The sequence below is a fragment of the Pteropus alecto genome, unplaced genomic scaffold (genome assembly GCF_000325575.1).
Source record: "Pteropus alecto unplaced genomic scaffold, ASM32557v1 scaffold20, whole genome shotgun sequence".
NCBI classification, from domain to species: domain Eukaryota; kingdom Metazoa; phylum Chordata; class Mammalia; order Chiroptera; family Pteropodidae; genus Pteropus; species Pteropus alecto.
In genome coordinates this window covers 10,531,606-10,531,811 of record NW_006436298.1, presented here as the reverse complement: position 1 = coordinate 10,531,811, position 206 = coordinate 10,531,606, and positions in this window count along the sequence as shown.

Sequence of the window (206 nt, the reverse complement as noted above, 5' to 3'; positions counted from 1 at the left end):
ACAGCATCATCTACTTTGGGTTCAAAATGGAACTGCAAAAAAAGAAAAACCAAAGGAGATATTTATTACTCTTTTCGATGTCTTTTTCACCATCTATTTCTTGGTGTCTTTTCACTTTGCCTGCCCACCCCTCCAAGACTAAGGCACAGAATTAGCTTTCCTTTCTTTTATCTCACTGCACACATGCACACCGGATGCTGGTTCTC